The following is a 22,347-nucleotide window of genomic DNA, read 5'->3' as shown; positions in this document are numbered from 1 at the left end:
AAAAGAATTATACTGCATGTATCTGCAAGGAACCGTGTACTTCAAAAGCTTAAGGAGTTGAATGAACAAGTAGATAGATGTAAAACTTTAAATTTTACGTTAAGAATATAAATTAAATTGGCTTATGAAAATGATTCCACTGAAAGAGTAATCAACGAAACCAAGGTACTAGCGGTAATCAAAAGAATGTAACCCAGGGACAAAGACCAGACATTGAACAGACATACACATCAAAGAACATAAAGTAACTAAAATAATACATACAAAGTAACAAAAGCAAACGAGTAACTCGGACTCCACTAAAAACCAGCAGCATGGACCAAGTGCACCGGTAGAGTAAGCGTCCTCTGTTTTTCTAGAAATACCCACCGAGTTGCTCATAAAAAGTCAATTCCGGGGTAGTCGAAAGAGGAAAGGAAAAGTATGACACTTTGAACAAATAAGTTTTCATGGTGCAGATGGATACACCGTAATGATCCACGAGTTCATGATGACGACCATAAAACTTCTGTAGTGACGGCTTGAAAGTTGTATCAACATAACCCTGTACCAGAAGCCTACTTGTTAGAAGCTTAGCGCGATACAAAAAGTTTGCGTAGTTTTGGCAAGCTCTGGTATAACGTAAGAGTTGTGATATGAACACTCCATATGCAGATGCTGAAGGGATGTTGCCACAGATGAAGGGAAAATTGAAAGAGAATCATGATGGCTATTTTAACTGTATTAGGATGTGTGTGTGTGTTGTTGAAACGTGTTTTTTTTCTACGCCTATGTATACTTTTGGTGATATCGGTACTAAATAGCAGCTTGAAAATGAAAATGTTATTATATTTTCTTAAGCTAATATTTAAATAATAATAAAAAGTGAAAAATAAGCAAAACATTTTAATGAATTATTTTTAACTGTTCATTTCTTGCTTCCATATTCTATTTTGATAAAATGAAGAAATCGGTACAGTTTAATCGTATGCATTGTTTATCATTGTTTATACTATCATAACGTAAAACGTTAGACTGGTCCTTCTTCTGAAAAAGTACTTGTTCTATTAAGGACTAACCTTTGATTGTACAAGTAATTTGATAACAAAAATCAAAATGATCTAAAAAAAAAAAAAAGCAGATTTATTGTTGTCAAATTCAAATAACAGAATGGAAAACTAACAAAGTTTCATATTCCGGTTTTGACCCCTGTTAAGCAATTATTATAAAATTAAGTGATTGATTGTTTTAACTCAGTGTAATAGCATGTTATGTATACTTGCCTGAACTACTTCAGGGGCTGGTTGTTTTGTTCCTGTTATGCTAACGGCTGCTGCTTGGCTTTCTGTACTTGAAGTTGCAATACTGTTATGAAGATCTCCAGAAATTGTCAAAGCTTCATTTGGTAATGGATGTCCTAATGTCTCTGCTACTGTTGTAGTTTCATTTCGGTTATTGGTTATATCCGGTAATTTATTTGAAGTTTCTGGTATTTGGTCTGCATTGTTATCTCTATTTCTTTTTCTGTCGGTCTCTTTTTTCAGCTTTTCAACGTTTTCAATATTTGTTGTTGAGTCAACATTTTTTCTTTTCCTATCCTCATTGGTTTTATCCATGTCATGACTGTCTTTAAGTGTTGTAAGTTTCATAAATCAATATATTCAATATTTTAGTTTTGAGCTGAGGAGGAAAATCTATGGAAATACAAGGAAATAATTCAAGAAAAAAACAACGCAATCCTTTCGTTTATGGTATTTATATTCCAACAACGAATTCCTTGGATATATCATAAATTTTAGACGACAATTTTATTGTCTTACCCGTTTTCTTCAGTTTGATTGATCAAAATCAAAATTTGGAAATAGTATGCTCAAAAGACAGATCATGACTGAAGAACAAAGGAATGGGTGATTTATACACGATTACAAATAAATACACTTAGTCTTATCCTGTAGTTCAAATCGAATTGTTTATATCACTAATTTGCTTTGTTATTAAGTAAACAAAATAAAAGTTAAAGATATTGATTTTAAATTCTAGTAGTCCATACCTTTTATTCTCAATGTAAAGAATAAATACAATAAGATTTGTTTGTTTGTTGGGGTTTAACGTCCGAGCAGCAATATTTCAGCTATATTCAGACGATGAACATGAAATTGATGATAAAATGAACATGAAATGATGATGAAATGCAAAAGGGTTGGGACACAAGGACAATGGGATCGACACATTTTGATTGCCACTGGAAATAGGGAGAGGTGGGTAGGGTCGGGCAATTTAGCCTCCTGTGGCGGAGCCCTATGGTTCCTACTCCGGGAGAATACCACAGTAGGGTTCTTTGCGAGGAACGTGGCATCTTTCCCAACACGGTGCACCACTATGGTTTGCGGTCAGGTTTTCCGTATTATAGCCTGACAACCCCAGCATGTAACACGCCAGGGGTACTCCATTCAACCACCTGAGTCACACATCCCAGTTGCTCTGTGGGCAAACCGCCCTAGCCCCCGGCTAGGGTTCTGAGCACTATTTAGTCGCCTTTTACGACAAGCATAGCGCTGCTGCAGGCCTATTCTTTGAACACCCGGACCTGCACGGGGCCAAAAGTAATTGAGCAACTCGGACTCCACTAAAAACTGGGATCATGGACTAGGTGTACCGGAAGCGTCCTCTGGTGTTTTAGAGAGAGTAATCAAGGGAACCAAGGTTATAGCGGTAATCAAAAGAATGTAATCCAGGGACAAAGACCAGACATGGAAAACAGACATACACAACAAAGAACATAAAGTAACTAAAATTATACATACAAAGTAACAAAAGTAAATGAGCAACTCGGGCAATTTAGCCTCCTGTAGCGGAGTAAATTAGAAACACCCGTCGAGTTGCTCATAAAAATCGAATCCGGGGTAGACGAAAGAGGAAAGGAAAACTATGACACGTTGAACAAATTAGTTTTCATGGTGCAGATGGATACACCGTAAAGATCCTCGAGTTCAATATCAAGACTCTACAACTTCGGTAGTGATGAGTTCAATCTTGCAGCTAATTAACAGAACCCTGTTCCAGAGGCCTAATTGTAAAAAGTGTAGCGCGATACACAAAGTCTGCGTAGTAACGGCAATCTCGTATAACGTATGCGTTAACAACGTTGTGATATGAAAACTCCATACGCAGATGCTGAAGAATACACGTGTATTCAAAGTTAGATCTAATGAATCGACCAAAAACCATAAATGCAATAAAAGAAAAATAACGATTTCGTTCGCTGTGTTACTCATGTGTGTTTGTTTTGGTTTCTTTCTTTTATGTTTTGTTTGTTTTTTTTTCGTCGTGTTTTATTATTATTACTTTTGTCAACTAATTTACTACTCATGTTTTACACCTCAATATGAGGATTTAACTATAAAAAAATGACTATTAAAATAAGATGTATTCTAAAGGAAGTAAAATTTATTTAAAGCAGTTCATTACAAGAACTTTTGAGCAATTGAAAATACACGGTTAACATTCGACCAACGAAATAAACCAAAGAAAATTTAAGAAAGGTAATATCTGAACCCATATTTCATGAATACCAAATTTTTCATGATGAACTGATATTACACCGAAAGTTGAGTTGTGATACCCATTCGACTTTAGTATTGTATGTACACTGCTTTCATTTTTTTTTCTGTATGTTTCACAAATTATGTATGCAGACATCGGACTCCAAAGACATGGTCACATCGTCAAAACAGGAAACAGATCCATCTAGTAGACATCGGACTCCAAAGACATGGTTTAATCGTCAAAACATAAAACAGATCCACTTATTAGACGTCGGACTCCAAAGACATGGTCACATCGTCAAAACAGGAAACAGATCCACCTAGTACAGTTCTTACTTATTTTGATCAAGCGATTTTTACAGGTGTCAATTTCATGCTGCCCGTTTTTTGTCGAAATGTGCCGGAAATAATTAACCGTAATGGAAGAGGGAGGTTAAAGGCACTATAAAACCTGCTTTAATCCATCATTTGAAACAGAAAGTGTTCGAAGTCAGGACCATTGCTGTTGTTTCCAACCTTCCGGTTTCTGCGCTGGTGTTGGGAAAGACACCATGTTTTCAACTCTGGTTTCTTTAAAAAAAAATGTTGGGAAAGATGCCACGTTCCTCGCAAAGAACCCTACTGTGGTATTCTCCCGGAGTAGGAACCATAGGGCTCCGCCACAGGAGGCTAAATTGCCCGACCCTACCCACCTCCCCCCATTTCCAGTGGCAATCAAACTTTGTCGACCCCATTGTCCTTGTGTCCCATCCCTTTTTCATTTCATCATCATTTCATGTTCATTTTATCATCAATTTCATGTTCATCGTCTGAATATAGCTGAAATATTGCTGCTCGGACGTTAAACCAAGTTTTTCAAGCGCTTTGGTAAAATATGAATAAGCAACAAAGGCAGTAGCGATTGATAAGTGAAGAATCTGTCAGACTAAAACTTGCTTGCAATTCATGGGCATATATAAAATGGAAACATTTGAATAGTTTTCAAAGAAGACAAAATGTAAGTAATAATCACAAACGAGTCATGTAAATTTTTGAAATAGTTTTTCAACAGTGAAATTTCCATGGAAAGAAATAATTTTCGTTAATGCTTGTTAAAAAACTGTTGTGCCTCTGAAAACCACAGCTGAGAAAAAAGAAATACAAATTAAAAGAAATTTGATCGTTCGCTTCCACCTTTCTTCCATAGTTGTCCGACGATTCAGAAATTGGTGCTTTAAAACAATCAACTCTATTACAAATTGTTGTTTTTTTATAAATCAGAGGAAAATTTTGTTTATCGTTTTCATATTAAAAGGCAGATAGCAGTGAAGTGTTATATATATATTTGCATACCTTGTTTTTTCACAAAACGCAGAAGCTGAGTTTCGAGAATTAAAAAAAAAACCACATGAGCTATAAAGTAAAAAGTTAAGTCGGAAAGTTGAATAGTTCAACAATTGTGAAAATGAACTTACAAAGAGAAGACTTTTAAAATTTCGTGTTAGCGTCAAATTCTGTACATTTTACGTATGTTACTATTGTAATTGAAAAAAAAAGACATATAGAAAATTCTGTAGTGTATTATATCACTATTATATCTAAAGTTACACAAATTACAACGGTCATGTCTGTCTATATTTTTCGCCATCTTGCCGTTTCTATCGATAAATTTGAGTTGGTAAATATACAAAATGCATTACAGTTTTAGCGTCCTAGTGTTCTTCAAACTGATTTTTTTCTTTAGAAAAAACATAATTAGACCTTTGGTGAATTTTATAATGAAAAATCCATCTTTTTATAAACTAATCCATTACGGTTTGTTTTACAGAGTTGTATAATTACTTATACTTTGTAAAGTGCTGAAAATCCTATATGTATGGCAACCAACAAATACCTAGCATTGATTTTACAAAAGTTAAAAGAAGTTTCTAATACATTTACATACATTATATTAAATTGTAGGTAGTTTTATAGTCATGACAAGTGTTAGGTTGAAAAAGTAATTAAGTAGCAGTCTTTATAAAAATCAGACAGGAGGTGACTCATGCTTGTCAAAAACCCACTTCACTTATATTTCTTGTTCAGAAACAGTTACTGACCACATACCCGTACTTAGTTTTTCATTTGGTCGTTGTGTTTTTGAGAAAAAAAAAAAATCTGTAGATTGTACACGAAATTGGCGCTCTGCAAGAGTTATCGTTCTTGATTTGGTTTGATTTGTTTGATTTTTAGTGAAAAATCATCGTTTGTTTGGTGGGTTTTTCTTAACCATGAATCACTCTGATATGGACATTGTCTGAATTTTATATTGAATGGTACTTAATAACTCTCAATATAGTACATATATCAAGATAGTATCAGCCTAATTCTCCATATATCATGAAACAGATGTAGGTGCCTTTAAATCCAATAATAATTTGCAGAATATAAAATGCACTATGTCGATCATATGATTATCTTCAGGTCCCTAAATTATATCTTTATATAACAAAAAAGGTTGAGTTACTTTATCAAAATTTTAATTGACCGTATAGAAAATCAATGTATGTATCTTTCTTTAACATTTCGCATATTCTGCTAATTCAGTATGTTTGCGTTAATTACATATGGTGTTCAAATGTATACGGATAGTCTTCTCGTTAGTCATTCCCCAGTCGATCATTCCTCAGCAAATAACTTATCGACATGAAGACGTGGATTCGCTGTCAGAGTGGACAAAGCTGTGAGGTCTTTTATGATACTTATGAAAGTTTCAAGTAGGTCAATGAGAGTCAATGCTCAACAGTTTTCAAAAATATTGAGGTAGCCAAAACATTGTCTACTATGCATGACAAAAATATGTTATCTTACCAGCAGACAAAGCCAAAAAACAACATTACTTTTGTATGCAAGCTTCCAATGCTTATTATCAGAGGAAGAGGTAAAAAAAAACAAGAGCAATAATATAACTATACTGCTATCACATTCTCCATAGACGAGAGAGTGGAAAAACATATATCCGTGTTCCTGTTTTGGTATCTCTACTAAAGACGATGATTGTGATCTACAGTCTATGTAGATTGTAATTCCAAAAGAATTCCAAAAGAATCCATGGATTCCAAAAGAACCCATAATAACGCATCATAGCTGGGTCTGCAAAACTACTAAACCTCTTTCAATTTTTTTTAAACTTCCATATTCACAACTGTCAACGACGGTTTTCAGCTTTACCATGGCATTTGTTACTCCCATAGTGATATCAATAAATACTTTGGTCTACTTTTGGATAAAATGTAAACTTAATTAGTAAAATATCTCTTTTCCAAAAATATCATAACTATTATAATTATCATATCATAAGTTATTACAAAGAAACCATTTCTTCCCATCACTGTCCCAGGTAAGAGGGAGAATTTAGCTCTCACAAACATATTCAACCCCGCCTTGTACTTTATGTCCCAAGCCAGGAACCTGTAGTCCAGTGGTTATCCTTGATGTTTACTTCTCGAGATCTAAGCAAACAAGAATGGTACTCATTAAGATAGGGCAATAATAAAAAAAAAAGCATTGCCAATGAAAACGCTGTATCATTTTTTTCAATACTAAGTTTAAAAGGCATGTTCAAAAGCGGAAGAAAACTTTGAATAAAACGTACCGAAAAAGACACTTCATTGTGACTGAAAAAATGTTGGTCATTATGCAGAATGTGATAAATCTTTTGTGTCTTCCCGTGATCTTTATATTTGTGTGTATTTGGGATTTACCTACAAACTCTGAATAAGATCTTGAATATCTTTACCTCATACAAAAACACAGTGAATGAGTTCATTAAAGTTAAATGTTTCGTAATGGTTTAACTTTAGAAATATTAATTTGAAAATTATGGTGAAACTTAACTTAAAGCATACATAGAAAAGATTAATCAAGGGAACCAAGTTTATAGCGGTAATTAAAAGAATGTAATCCAGGGACAAAGACCAGACATGGAAAACAGACATACACAACAAAGAACATAAAATAACTAAAATCATACATACTAAGTAACAAAAGCAAATGAACAACTCGGACTCCACTAAAAACTGGGAGCATGGACCAGGTGCACCAGTAGGGTAAGCGTCCTCTGCTTTTCTAGAAACACCCGCCGAGTTGCTCATAAAAAGTCATGTTGCAGATGGATACACTGTAACGATCCACGAGTTCATGATGACGACCATAAAACTTCTGTAGTGATGACTTCAATCTTGTAGCAACATAACCCTGTTCTAGAAGCATATTTGTTAGAGTTCTAGCTCGATACAAAAAGTCTGCGTAGTTTCGGCAAGCTTTGGCATAACGTATGCGTTGTGATATGAACACTCCATAAGCAGGTGCCGAAGGGATGTTGGCACAGACTAAAGGAAAGTTGACAATTCTGAATGAAAAGTCATTACGTTTATCGTAAAGTTTGGTCAATAGTTTTCCTTTACCATCGATTTCTAAGTGTAGGTCAAGATATGAGGCTGACTTCACAGTGTCTGTAGTATCCTTTATCTCAAGTTCTTTTGGGTAGATGCGATGTATCAATCCCCGAAATTAGGATTGTTTAAAGATAATACGTCATCTATATAGCGGAAACTGAGATTGAAGGATCTAGCCAAACGATATTCTTTCTTTCTGATCAGATCAGCTATAAATTCAGCCTCATAATTGTGAAGGAATTGGTCAGCAAGTAAAGGAGCACAATTTGTTCCCAATGGGATGCCGACCGTTTGTTGAAAAACACGTCCACCACACTGGACAAATATGTTATCGATTGAAAATTCCAGCATTTTTTAAACATCTTCCTCTGTATATTTGGAAGATGATTTGGAATTATTTCTTACAAAGTATGAGGAATCTCTACCAAGAACTTTATATTTGTATCTAGGTGTACCATCTTTTTTTGGAAAAACAATGATGTATAATGTTTTTAAGTCGGGATTTTAACTGAGTATGGGGAATAGAAGTATACAGTGTTAAAAAAATCATAGGTTTTAATGCTATTATATTCAGATAATAGTCTAGAACTGATTGTCTCCAAAAGATCTTTCGAATTTTTCAGGATCCACAATGAATTAATACCACTACTGGAGTAACACGTGTTGTGGTAGGACTGTAGACACTCTTTGACAGTTGTGAGTATAGAAGTTAAAAGTTTTGAAATGTTGGTACATTTGGCAGATCCAGCTATGAAACGTTGTTTGTATGGATTCTTGTGGAGTTTAGGAATCCAGTACATAGACGGTAAATCACAATCATCGTCCTTGGTAGAGAGACCAAAAGAGGATAGCACAGATTTATGGTTTTCCACAATCTCTTCTTTGGAGAGAGTGGTAGCAGTATAGGTCTTATCACTGCTAATATTTTCTACGTCTACCTCTGATAATAAACATTGGATGTAAAACGTTTTGCAGACAAAAACAATGTTGTTTGGGATTTGTCTGTTGGTACGACAACATATTTGTCATGTATAGTAGACAATGTTTTTTATGCTTCATAGGGGTCTTTTAAATAAACTAATTATTTGATCTATTCAATATACGACAATTATGAATGTTTACAATGCTACAATCACAGTAAGTCTCTGTGTTGACTAGGAGAAGTTACCTAGATTTTGACATTCAGTCGTAATGTGTAGATGCTGATGTAATATTTTAAGAGTTATTGCTATCTTTTGAAAAAAGTTGATTTTGAATATGATTGCAGTCATGTAAGATGTCTGTATTATATGTATTGATGATCGGTAGTCAAAGACAAAATACGGACCACCGTCCTGGTTCCAAATTCAACCTTCAGTTTAATACATGCCTTTCTCCTTTGATCTATTTGTTCATTTGTTTGTTTATAATGTACCAGTATTTCTGTGCTTTCTCCTAATCTCCAAGTACCTGCATTTGCATTTTGCCTTATTATTGATAAGTAACACTTGATTTCACATTTTATAACAATACATATCTCCTGTAATTTACTAAAAGTTATCAGTATGGCTAGTTTGGTTTATTTATCAAAATTTCAAGGATCTATATCTTTGTTTTGAAAGTCTTTTTTGAAAAGTACATGGCATGTAACCATCCACAATTAAATTTAAGAACACTGCGTTTAAAAAGAAAGCCAACGTATTTCCATCTCATATCACGAAATCAATCAAATGTGTAGGGAATTGCGAATATTGCAAGGAACTCTGTCAGTGTATTTCAATAACTTTAAAAAACAAGACAGATATTCAACATTTCGATGAATACGTGATTAATTAGTTAACTTTAATGTATGCAGCAAAAATACAATTTGAAATACAAACTGAAGCTGCTAATATCAAGGACCTTCAGACAATTACAATAGGTAATGAGAAACTAGTAAAATATATTTCTTTACTTTATTCAAGAGTTTACAAATGTGGGTTTTTTTTTTGACTTCTATTGAAAACACAAAACACCACAGGTTACCAAAAAAAAAATAATAATAATAATAATAAAAATGTAACGACGACATATAAAACACATTACAATTTTGCACTTAATGTTATCATTTTTTGTACTCGATAGGTTGACTTTTTAAGCACAGATGAACAAATCTTTCGATGGACAAATAAAAGTAAAAGTATGTCTCGTTCGGGCTTTTTCAGGTTTTATACCCCTGTTCAACAAACCTTAAGTTGTATAAATAAATCACTTTCTGTCCGTCCGTCCGATGATCTATCAATCCCATCAGTTTGAAGGTGGCTGGGATTATTATATCAAGATATCATGTCGACGAACTGTACCTTTGGCCAAAAATAAGAGCAAACAAAATCCGAGGCCAGCTGGGTCTTCAAAATAAGATCTTCAATTCAATTAAGAATTCTTATTGATTAAATAAATTACATATAATTTTTGACTACATCCAATGGTATATCCGCTCAGTTTATTTCATGTATTGGTGTGTAATATTTTTAAAGAACACTAACATTGTCTATCAGTATAAGTAACCGTGAAATGACACCATTTTATTGTTTGTTTGTTTGTTTGTTTGTTGGGGTTTAACGCCCGATCAGCAATGTTTCAGCTATATTCAGGCGATGAACATGAAGTGGATGATAAAATGAACATGAAATGATGATGAAATGAAAAATGGGATGGGACACAAGGACAATGTGGTCGACAAATTTTGATTGCCACTGGAAATAGGGAGAGGTGGGTAGGGTCGGGCAATTTAGCCTCCTGTGGCGGAGCCCTATGGTTCCTACTCCGGGAGAATACCACAGTAGGGTTTTTAACGTGCGAGGAACTAGGCGCCTTTCCCAAACTATCCGTATTATAGCCTGACACCTCCAGCATGTAACACGCCAGGGGTACCCCATTCCACCACCTGGGACACTCAACCCAGTTTCTCTGTAGGCAGCTTACCGCTGCTGCAGGCCTATTCTTTTGACACCATTTTATAACTTACATTACAATAAATGCATTGATTACGAACAGAAATGTAACACGAGATTAGATGTTACATGCAATACTGCGAACATGCTTCTTTTTTCAATGCAAAATATCAAGAATTAATGAATTAAAAGCACATGTACTTTATTTATCTACATACTTTCAAATGTCTACACGAGACAATATATTGATCAAGAGAAAATCACCATTTCAGAAACACATGTATAACATATAAAACGTTAATCGTTAAAGAGTAATCAAGGGAACCAAGATTATAGCGGTATTCAAAAGAATGTAATCCAGGGTCAAAGACCAGACATGGAAAACAGACATACACAACAAAGAACATAAAGTAACTAAAATCAAAAATACAAAGTAAAAAAATGAGCAACTAGGACTCCACTAAAAACTTAGAGCATGGGCCAGGTGCACCGGTGGAGTAAACGTCCCATGCTTTTCTAGAAACACCCACCGAATTGCTCATAAAAAGTCAAGTCCGGGGTAAACGGAAGAGGAAAGGAAAACTAAGACACTTTGAAAGAGTAATCAAGGGAACCAAGGTTATAGCGGTAATCAAAAGAATGTTATCCCGGGACAAAGACCAGACATGGAAAACAGACATACACAACAAAGAACATAAAGTAACTAAAATCATACAATCATTTGAACAAATCAGTTTTCATGGCGCAGATGGATACACCGCAACGATCTACGAGTTCATGATGACGACCATAAGAATAATGAGTTAAAGGTTAAGTACTCATTATAGCATCGAATATGTCGACTAATTCTACTACAAAAAGGTTAAAATTAACGTCGGGTTGTGCATCATTTTTGTTCTTAAAATGTCAAGCTGTAAACTAACTTAAATATGCTCACTTATTTGATAACGTTGTACAGAGAAAGATAGACCTCATTAAACGAACGAAACAAAAAACAAACAAGTAAGAATTATAGCTAAATAAGTGAGTTTTAAATACCTACTAAAGACATCTTCTTCACATCTATATAGTGTGACATCTTGTCTTACCATTTCTGCATAGAAAATATTACAGTCTTACAAAAAGTAATATTAACTTTGATTAGCAATATGAAACAATAGTTTTCATAAAACCTACAATAGATTATACAATCATGATTTTTGTCAATTGAAGTATAATATTTATTTTAGTTTTACCATATTGTACAAAACTCAATTAACACATTTTAAAACCCGTAATGTTTGCAAAGTATAGGATTTACACCATCTCGTAAATGATTGATAAACATATCGTACCTTTCATTTTTGTAAGTAAGAGCAAAACATGCATTATAATTCCTTTCATGAGTCTATATAGTAACATCTGCAAAACATGAAACATCTCTTTCCCAGAAACAAACACATATATGCCATCTATCGGTTTTACAGTCGATGTTACGTGCGGGCTGAAAAAGAAGAATCAGACATTTGATAAAAGGTTTTAATTTTGCATTACCATCGTCAAAATTAAGATAAAAAATAAAAAAAAAATAAACCTCCTTTGTCAGATGTCTGTATGACATCTGAAATTGACCATGTAGAAGAATGGAGATCATTGTTATAAACATTAATTTTAATGTTCAACGATTTGTTACACGATATATCTACCCACTGTGTCACACATATGTCTTTTTGTTAATAGAAATATGTTATGTTAGGTATGGTATCTAAATGCACAATCTGACATCGACGAATTATATATTTCTTCAGCCTCCCTCTCTTGAATTTCTTTAATCCATAACTGGTAAGTTCATATACCTATCACGTGACAGCATTTGACTAAACTTTTCGGTTGCCTTAACTTTTAATTTTAAAGGTTTACACAATAGGTCGGAAATAAAGAAAAAGTTACATCTTGCACAGAAAAATAAATTGTAGCAATAACTAATACGAAAGTGAAACAGATACGCATTGCTAGGATGCCAGGATTTTAGGGAAGCCGAAATATATCGCATACAATTTTCAAGAATTTGAAAGTGAGGCAAATACATAAAAATCGTCGTCAAAGTGGTAGGCCTTTGTACTAAGTAAGCAGGACAAAACATTTCACTTGAAAGTATAGACGAACGAGGGCTACATCAGGAATGATGTGAACAAAATGAAGGAACATTCTAACAGGAAAGCGAAATATATTTCTAGATGTATAAGGCAGAAATTTAATACTAGGCAATGCTATTTTTAATGGTTAATGCAAAGTAGAAATTAAATCGGATAGGAAAGCATGCACACAGAAAAAAGCTTGAGGAGAGTGAGATCTAAGTTGTATTGACCATCCACCGGGACGACACCTGAATATTATGCTAAGGAGTGACATAACTTATAACTCTTTGTTTTGTTAGAGTTAGAGTTAAAATAATTAGAAACTCTTGAATACAATTGATTGTCAGCTGTTGCTAGAATTTTTCGTAGGATAATAATGTTTTTCAGAACACGGTAAATAAGACCCATACATTACTTGATCTTCGTATTCGTCATATATGCGTCAGAACATAAGTGGCTTCTATATGTATATAAACACAAAAAAAAATTCCTTAAATAATATACCTTACTAATGTTAGCATATTCGCCTGAGAAAGTGTTAAGAATCAACATGCTAAAAGCGTATAAAAACTATTAATGAGGTGAACATTTACAATATATGTACAAGCACAGTTCATACTTTGAATATTATTGGTTTTATAATTTTTGAATTACAGGTTACTTAATAAAGGCACTGTCTATAACAGAAAGTGACAAAACATTGCTTAGTGCAACAAGCTAAAAAACATTATCAAATTTCTCCAAAATAATTGTCTTTCTCAGTCACACATTACACTATACAGGTACCGTCCAAAGCATAAAGTGACGAAGATTGTTAAATTCAACATGATAAAAATATATAAACTATTACATTTCACCATATTAGGATTTGCACTTCTTCAAAATATTTTAATACTGGATCCAAGTCTGAATGATATTGCTTAAATACTTTCTGAGAAATGTAGGTACCACCTTACCTCCTTTCACCGTTGATGATGTACATGAAGCAAATTAATATTCCAAACATGAAATGGCCTGCACAGAGTTCGAACCTAAATGTAATTGAGAACCAATAGGGGCCTGGAAAATGAGGTATGTAATATTATAAATGTCTGTGACTCGATGAAGCCGACAGATATACATCAGTAAATTTATCTGTATTACACAGATCAATTTATCGATGGTCGATTATGATGATTAGGGCTAAGGGGTGTCTGACAAAAAAGTAATTTGCTTTATTTTTAATGATCTCAAAGCTAGTTGATATAGTGGTCTCATTGTAGCCATTTGATATATTCATGTTTTGAAGGGGGAATGTAGGAAAGAAGAATCACATAAAATCGTCAAAACGAAAGCTTATATTTAAGCAAAAAATCATGCCGAAATCGGCAATAACAAAAAAGAAAAAAACAAAAACAAAAACAAATAAAAAAATCATTAAACCATAAGTTAGTTGTTTTATATTTGTCAACGAGTAATCAAGAGTACCAAGATATTGATTCTAGCGGAAATCAAAAGAATGTTATCCAAGGACAAAGACCAGACATGAAATACAGACAATCACAACAAAAAGGAAATAAAGTAACTAAAATAAAGACCAGACATGAAATACAGACAATCACAACAAAGAAAATAAAGTAACTAAAATAAAATGTCAACTCCGGGGTAGATGAAAGAGGAAAGAAAAACTACGACACGTTAAACAAATCGGTTTTCATGGTGGAGATGGATACACTGTAACGATCCACGAGTTGATGATGACGACATGAAACTTCTGTAGTGATAACTTCAATATTTTAAACAAAATAACCCTGTTCCAGAAGCCTAATTGAAAGAAGTCTAGTGCTATACAAAAAGTCTGCGTAGTGTCGGCAAGCTCTGGCATAAAGTATGAGTTGTGATATGAAAACACCATTCGCGGTTTCTTAAAGTTTGTTTCCATAGTTGAAGGGAAAGTTGACATTTCTGAATGAAAAGTCATTACGTTCTTTCGTAAAGTTTGGTCTATAGTCTTTCTTTATCATCGATGTCTAAGTGTAGCTCAAGCTATGATGCTGGCTTCACAGTGTCTGTAGTGTCCTTTATCTCAAGTTCTTTGGGGTAGATGCGATGTATCCAATCCCCAACACAAGATTGTTTAAAGATAATGCCTCATCTATATATCGGAAACTGAGATCTAGCTAAACGATATGTTTTTTCGGATCACATCAGTTATTAAGTCAGCCTGATAAAAGTGAAGGAATAGGTCAGCAAGTAGAGGAGCACAATTTGTTCCCACTGGAATGCCGACCGTTTGTTGAAAAAACGCGACCACCACACTGGACAAAAATTCCATCATGATGAAAACACCTGTATATTTGGAAGATGATTTGGAATTATTTTTTACAAAGTATGAGGAATCTTTACCAAGAACTATACATTTGTTTCTAGGAGTACCATCTTTTTTTGAGAAACAGAGATGTATAATGTTTTAGTCGAGATTTGTACTGAATATGGGTAATAGAAATATACAATGTGGAACATTCTTTTCTCCAAAATAAGAAATAGCATCTAACAATATAGATGCTTATATTGAACTTTATTTAAAATATAAAGCAGTTCTAATGAAGCTTAAAATGGGTTTGATTAATAAGCAAAACTGAAAGGTAGAAAACAAAAACAAAATCCGTAGTTATAATACAAAACATAGTAGATGTCATTAACATTTTTTAGAAAACAAATAAATATTTCATTAAGATATTAAGCAATGGGAAATACGAAAAGTGAAGAGGATTGAAAACCGACACACGGTCGGAATGAGATTGAAAAAAAAAAACATTACAAATCCTTAGGTTTGGATCAGGGATACTCATTAAATCTTTAGAGGAAACAAATTGTCCTCTATTGACACTTGTTGGAATTATTTTGTGATATAGACTAAAAGCAGGGCATGAGGTTGATCAAGCTGTTGTTTGTTTTGCGATACGCACTTGTTAATAGTGCATTAAGAATTGTAGTTAAAATTTCTACAATAGCTTAATTCACAACATATTATTTCTTGTAAAGATATAATTTCATAGGAAAAAGCGACAGTTGGCATGACGTAGACATTCTATTGTGCTTCCATTTGTTAATGTGGTAGTCCCCGAAAATAAAAATAGCATATTTTCTGTTATATGAAAGAAAATAAGTGGGAAAATAAGAATAAAGTATAATATCCTTTTTTGCATCAGTTAATCAATAGATCTGCAGCTGAGGAATTTGAAACTTTAACAAAATTTCCACTTTCACTAGTTGTGCGTGACATAATATTCTACCTTGAATATCAATACTTTTTGTCCATGTTAACAACACTTAAAAAAGACCTATTTTTACTTGCATTTCAATATGTTTTGTTTCAGTTTTTGAGGAAGATAGGGATATTAATTAATTACTTGTTTTGCAATTTCTTCAAAATTCCAAAAAGAATTATCCACTACAAAACTGAAAAAATCAGATTTACTATTTTAATATATGGTGATAACTGAGAAGCGACAAATATCGTCTATAAAATAATTATTAAATCTTGCTTCTTTTTTATTTAACTAATTTTCTATTTATCTTCGGCTGAATAATCTACATTTTTTTCTGAGTTTTACATGCACGACATTATCAATTTAATTAGAAGTCGCAGATTCAGTTATTGTCACAAAACATTTGCAACACAACAGATTACCTGAGAAAGACTGCATGATTCCATGTAAAAGAAACTTAAAAAAGTATCGACTTAAATACAAATATATGATACTACATTACTGTTATTCAAGTATGAATGAGGCCGAGGCATTTTTTTATTGTTTTGTAAACTGAAAAAGCTTTGTTTTAAATTTTTTTATAGAAACTATACTTTTTAAACTTTGAATTTTAAACGTTACCAGAGGAAACAGCTTTGGAGAAACTGGAAAAAAGATTAAAGGATTTAAAACATAGTACTTTATTGGTTGAAAATATCATAATTTATGTTTAGTTACAAAGCACCTGTAAACAAAGGTTACTGACGTATGTTAAGCTACTCCAATCATTGAGTTAATGGGTCATGTCGTCAAACTTTGATTGTCTTTGATTTGGTCATTTTATCTACTTGTTGGACAGAAAGATATTTGCGATACCACACTGAATAATGTGATATGAACGAGTGATAAAACCGTATTGGTCGGAATGGAGCTATAGATCCTGAGTAGTCAAATAAAGAAATAAAGTATACTTAAAACGGAGAGAAATTTGTCGACAGAAGTTAGCATTGTAATCAAAACCACATTTTAGTATTGACATATTCTAGCAAACTCTATAGGTACTTAAAAGGAGAGGAACAATCATGTTATGGTACTTTTTCTCATGTAAAATATAACACATTTATATAGAAAATGAATGTAAATATACATGTAGTATGTCAAGTTTTTTTTCCTATTTAATACCCCCTTCACATACATGAAGGTTCTTACGAGTCCTTACGAATAATCAATTCCTAGTTATTCGCAAGAATTCGTATTCAACTCTTAACAACTTGTAGACATTCTCAAACATTCGTTTTAATTTACAAAGGGAGATGACATCTTTTGACAAGTCAAAGAGTGATCAAGGGAGCCAAGGTTATAGCGGTAATCAAAAGAATGTAATCCAGGGACAAAGACCTGACATGGAAAACAGACATACACAACAAAGAACATAAAGTAACTAAAATTATACATACAAAGTAACAAAAGCAAATGAGCAATCCGGACTCCACTAAAAACTGGGAGCATGGACCAGGTGCACCGGTTGGATAAGCGTCATCTGTTTGTCTAGAAACACCCGCCGAGTTGCTCATAAAATCAAGTCCGGAGTAGACGAAAGAGGAAAAGAAAATGTTTTACACGAATGTCCAAGAGTATATATTGATTATTTCATTCGTTAAGAGCTGGCAAATCACTGTAAATAATTTGTAAGGCATCGTAAACCGCAGAAACTCGTAAAGAATTCACAAGAGCTGTTTGGTTTGCTATGTTATACGATTTTTTACAATTCGATTACTAATTCTGAGTACTTCAATACATTGCCTAGGACGAATGGGTTGCCTTACCAGTTGGAGAAGACGCCTAAAGAAGTTTTAGTATAATTTTTATCTGTTTTAGCATGGAAATTGATAGACTGATGTGACTGACGAATGTTGATTTGGTATCTTATACTTGTTGTTGCAGTCTGGAGATTCGCGTTACATTTTGGAATGGCATATTATCGCAGGTATTAATTATTTGTGTCCGATAAAATGAAACAGTTCATGGGTCGCTGAAAGTCTTTTCCCATTGTGTGTACTAGTAAGTCTTTGGCGTATAGCTTAACACAATGTATGCCGCAATTTCAGTAGTCATGTTCCCTTGTCTACTCACATAATCACAATTTCATCAGTCAAGCAATAAATCGTCCGTTAGTCCTATAAGGAATATGTCATCTGGTCAGCAACGTCTTCTTTAAATAGAAAGGCAGGGTTATTAAGATTAAACTAATCAAAATAATCAACGGGTTACACCGTGTATAATCACATATGCAGGTTTTACGGCTTTAACAACGGATTCACAGTTTTTTTCTAACGCCGGATGTTTTTTAATATACCGTCAATACCTAATAAAAAACGGTAAGTACGAAAATTGCTTTGAATGAAAGAAATCAAATTTTAGTTAATTTTACTTATCACGACAAACGTGATGACTTTTCATTCAGAATTGTCAACTTTTCTTTCATCTGTGGCAACATTCCTTCAGCACCTGGAGTGTTCATATCACAACTCATGTTATGCCAGAGCTTGCCGAAACTACACAGACTTTTTGTATCGCGCTAGAACTCTAACAAATAGGCTTCTGGAACAGGGTGATGTTGCTGCAAGATTGAAGTCATCACTACAGAAGTTTTATGGTCGTCATCATGAACTCGTGGATCGTTATGGTATATCCATCTGCACCATGAAAACTGATTTATTCAACGGTTCATAGTTTTCCTTTCCTCGTTTGTCTACCCCGGACTTGATTTTTATGAGCAACTCGGCGGGTGTTTCTAGAAAAGCAGAAGACGCTTAATCTACCGGTGCACCTGGTCCATGCTCCCAGTTTTTAGTGGAGTCCGAGTTGCTCATTTGCTTTTGTTACTTTGTATGTATTATTTTAGTTACTTTATGTTCTTTGTTGTGTATGTCTGTTTTCCATGTCTGGTCTTTGTCCCTGGATTACATTCTTTTGAATATCGCTATAACCTTGGTTCCCTTGATTACTCTTTCAACGATAATGGTTTTTCAAAATCTGTTCTAATCTCATCCATTTTGTTTGCAGATCTTGTGGCAAAGATTCACATGACTCATACTCTCTGTTCCATATTCCCTGCATTAAAATTTAAGCTCGTACTGCAACTGGACTCAATCATCCTAACGGATCAAATAATCTAGACAATTGTTCCAGTATTTCCCGTTTTGTCACACAACTGTTTATTTACATCTCAAATTTGTCTCGAAATGATTTTGTCTTCTTCGATCAATAGATATTCTAGAATTTGTTTGGATTAACTCCTGTCCAATGCATTCTCGGATTCGGCAAGTTCGCGTATTGTAGCACTGTTGGGCGGCCAGATTAAATTCTCCCATAGATAGCAAATATTGTGACGCTCCTCTTAAGAATGACAAGAATGTTTCCTTGCTTTAAAATCTTGATAAAATATTGTAAATATAAAAATCATATTGCCATATTCATTTTAAAATGAAGGGGGTAAGAAATTCCGAACTACTCAAAACCAATAAGTGATTCATTGGATACTCTTGCTTCACCAAAAGAAGCGGGTTTCATCTCGGTCCTTTCCGCCAATCTCTATGTGTAGGAAGACTTTTTCAATAACAGTCGTCAGTGCAAACATATTCACTCGCAATCTTGTAAGTATCCCTGTAAAGTCATTCATGTGTTTCTGATAGGAAAAAGACATTCGTTCAAACTTGGTATCTCGGAATTTTCATCACAGATACAATCATATTCATTTCGTATAGGGATGGTTTCAGAGTCCTCCTTTTTACTACGCGAGTTGTTTATACGGTACTTTTTCATTTGAATTCATCTTTTCAAGTTTTCTTCAATAAATTAATCCTGTCTTTTCATGTTTTCTTATGTCCTTGTCATCGACTCGCCACATGTCTGGTTCAGTGCTCAATATATTTATTATGTATTCTTTCTGACGCTTAATAACACTGTAACTGGTTGATAGTTCATGACACCCTCTTTCTACGTATCGGTTGTCCTTCAGTTTTGTTTTCTCCGACTCATAAGTTTCGAAAAACAACTTTTTTGGCCTTCGCAACTTACTTTTATTCTAGTAACATCGACTATACTTTCCAAAATTTTGCTAAATCAGGTTTCTTTGTTCTTTGCCGTATTAGAACTTTGAGTATACAAGCTCACGTTTATTGTCCTGTTGATCTAATTATATATCCGGATAAGAAAATATCCTAACTTAGATTTCACGGCGGTTGGGCCTTTGTGATTTTCTTGATTTACAATTCCAACATCTAAATTTGGAGAAGTCTTCAGACAATTTGTGGTTCCCGAATTTTTTTTATCTTTCTACAAATGTTTGAGACTTCTTACAGAAAATACCTTTTGATATTTTGATTTTTGCTGTAAAAAAGGTTCAGTAGGTGCGAGGTTTTCTGTTATGCTAGATTTTCCAGATTCATGTATTTGTACCTATTTCGAATTCCCGATCGCTTAATCATTTGATATCTAAAATGTGTTTTTCGTATTCTTGTTTTTCATCTAGTCGGGTAACATTCAAATATCGGTACTAGTCCGAGCCCATGATTACAAAATATACGTTGTGTAGCATCATGTTTAATTTGTGATTTCAGGTAACTGAATTTCTATATGTTTGTCAAAGGTGGATGAGGATTAACAGTTTACCCAAACACTTTGCCATGTCATAACGTCTCCCGAAAATCGATCTTTAGCAATCTGTGGTAAAGATGTACCTCCGTGTTGTCTGAGCGTAAACTATTTAGTTGACACGAGTTTCTACTGCTGCGTTTATCTATGTTTTCGTAGCTGATTTGGTGTGAATGTCAACCTCGTCATATTCCGTATCATCTTGCTGATGGTTTGTTTGGTTGTGTCTGGATATTTGCGTATTTGATACATTCCGTGTAGAAACTCTAGATGTTTCACTCATCGTATGTTGAACCGTGATGGATTTTGAAATCAAAATCTTTCTGGTGCTAATTATTGTCAAATACGAATTGATTATACTTATCAGGGTCTACGATTCCTTGTTCATCGAATTCGTCCATAGAATTCCGAATCTGGGGCCCAGCTTCTGTAACGCATCAAATTTTCTACTTAAGTTTGAATGATAGTTGTCAATGCCTGTTTGGTGATTATTTTCTCGATTTTTTTCTCTGTTTGAATTAATCTGATAATTACCCTTAGGTGTCCTCCTGCATTCTTTAATGGTCATGGCATGTGGTTTCGCTGTAGTATGTAGTATAATGAAAACCTGGATTTCTAGACATCGGCAAGTCATTACTACAACAATGGATAACGTGAGTTATGTGTAAATTAGAGTAACGAAAGGAACTAAGATTCTAGTGGATATCAAAAGAATGTAGTCCAGGGACGACACAACAAAGAAATGAAATAACTAAAATGATACGTACAAAGCAACACAAGTAAATAACCAACTCAGGCTCCACTGAAAAGTAAGAGCATGGTGCAACGGTAGGGTAAGCGTCCTCTGCTTTTCTAGAACCACCCACTAAGTTGTTCATAAAAATGTAGTCCAGGATAGACAAAAGAAGAAAAAACAATATGATACGTTGAACAAATCGGTTCTCATGGTGCAGAAAGCATACTATTCCTTGACATGCAGTAAAGAAAACGTACTGTGTAACGTTAAATTTCACCTCTAAGTTCAATTTGAATTAAACAATTGTCATTGGATAATTTTGAAGTTGTAAACGAGTAGTTGATTTTTGGTCCCTCGTTCACACAAATCATTGATGAACATCAGCTAAAAAATACTGAAGCGTCAGTAGAGGGTTGATTCAAAAACGTCAAAAAAAAAACGTAAACACATTAAACAATAATGATCTACATCTATTCAATGTACTGGACAGAATAAAGAATACTACAAATTAAAACAACCGGGAGAGACATCTGTTGTCCCGGACATACTCAGTGGCAATTACTCTATGAAGGCATCTTACAATTTTTGACTGAAGACTTTAATGCCTTTCGAAGATAATAAATCAAATCAGAAATTGTCCTTCAACTTTGAAAAGATCTTGAAGAAAAAAAGAAGGATTAAAATCAAGTTATCCATTTTCCTTCGAATATAGATTTAATTCATATAAAGAGTTTGTTCTATAAATAGGCATGCCGGC

Source organism: Perna viridis, chromosome 4 (genome assembly GCF_037379345.1).
Source record: "Perna viridis isolate PV_CMFRI_1.1 ecotype Kerala chromosome 4, ASM3737934v1, whole genome shotgun sequence".
Taxonomy (NCBI): Eukaryota; Metazoa; Mollusca; class Bivalvia; order Mytilida; family Mytilidae; genus Perna; species Perna viridis.
The sequence above is the reverse complement of the archived record's forward strand: the minus strand, read 5'-3'. Positions refer to the sequence as shown.